Below are 1,618 nucleotides of genomic sequence, written 5' to 3' on the forward strand. Positions count from 1 at the left end.
CAATCACATCTTCCCACAGGGATCAGGGAGCATAATATTTTCTTGATACTAAAGTCTAGTTCCAATAGTCCCTGGTTGTTCACTTTGTTCCTAAATGCAACCTTTACGTGGTTCTGCATGACACAGTAGCCTCCTCCCCTAGGCTTTGTGCATGCATGACTAATACACTAATACACTGTTGTTGACTTCATCTGTCCAGTGTTGCGTGACATGCGTTTGCTCATCCCCCTAGCCCTATGGTAGAAATGAATTGGGTGAAGAGGAGGCCAGTAAAATACTTCTGTACATAAGGTTTTGTTTTCAAATGACAAATTATTATGCACTTTTCTGATGAATTTTTATGTGAGCAATCAACTGATTCATAAAAAGATGCAACTAAATTTAAAATGATACAAAATATCAATTTCAAAATAACATGACAAAGTGACTATTTAACCATACTCAGCTCATAACAGAGCAAATGAGTAAGTGAAATAATTCATGCTATAAAGTATTGCTATATGAACTGGCAACAGAAAAAGTTGGTAAAGGTACATAAAGATAATCAACTCTATCTTTAAGAATTAGGACCAAGGGCCTCCATAGTCATCTGCCATCCACTCAGTGTTGTACCCATGGTTAGAAATCTACATGATGGGGGCACCTGGGTGGCTCAGTGGATTAAGCCTCTGCCTTCAGCTCGCGTCATGATCCCAGAGTCCCGCATTGGGCTCTCCTCTCAGCTGGGAGCCTGCTTCCCTCTCTCTTTCTCTGCCTGCCTCATTGCCTACTTGTGACTCTTTCTCTCTGTCAGATAAATAAATAAAATCTTAAAAAAAAAAAAGAAAGAAAGAAAAGAGATATATATTATGGGAACTCTAGGGATCTTCCCCATCCTTCTTTTAAGATCCAGGCTAGTTGTGGCCAAGTATAACACTTGTGTTGGGTTACTCTCTGTACTAAGCTGTCATCTGCATAGGCTCCTTTGTGTGGCTTGGTCATCGCTCAAATCTTGGGTCTTTGGCAATCCTTAGGGCCACTGGATACTTTTGCTCCAATTCCTCAATTTTAACCATTGTGAAGTCAGTTATTCAAGGGATACACTTGGCAAACAGACACTCCATCATTAACTGTACTTAGTCAAGCCTGGCCTGAATGGAAAAGTTGATAAAGTTGGTTTCTGCTAGGATGTGTTAAGGTGGGTCCAGCTGTGTGTTATCTTGGAAGAGTAAACAGGAAGGATGCTGGGGGTCTTCTCTTTCTTTGAGTGCACTGGGATATTTTCTTTCTTTTTAGATTTTAATCTCTCCTTCTCTTTAAGCCTCTGACCTCAGTAACTAAACATTTGCTTCATGGTCATAAACTTTCTTGCTTTCTTTTTCCCCATGTTTACACCTCACTCTTGTTTCTTTTTTGAAGTTGTCTTAAAGAGTAATTAAAATTAGCATGTGCAAAGCAAACAAGAGAACACAAATGAGGTGGAAGTAACACAGAGGTCTGTGATCAAGTTCATGCTGTCAAAGGCAATGGTAACTTCCCTGTGACCCCCACCTAGGCAGAAGCGACTGGGAGAAGGACAATAACCAGTATCTGACATGTTATAATGTAAAAAACGTAATGTCTCTGAGCTTGGTAATAC

At 40.0% G+C, this 1,618-nt stretch overlaps 1 pseudogene; it reads right to left on the reverse strand.

Annotated features, from left to right (window-relative positions):
• Positions 1–563: 563 nt before the first annotated feature.
• Positions 564–1,366, reverse strand: LOC116584109 (annotated as a pseudogene).
• Between the last annotated feature and the right edge of the window lie 252 nt (positions 1,367–1,618).

This window comes from Mustela erminea, chromosome 2 (genome assembly GCF_009829155.1).
Source record: "Mustela erminea isolate mMusErm1 chromosome 2, mMusErm1.Pri, whole genome shotgun sequence".
In the NCBI taxonomy this organism is placed as follows: Eukaryota; Metazoa; Chordata; class Mammalia; order Carnivora; family Mustelidae; genus Mustela; species Mustela erminea.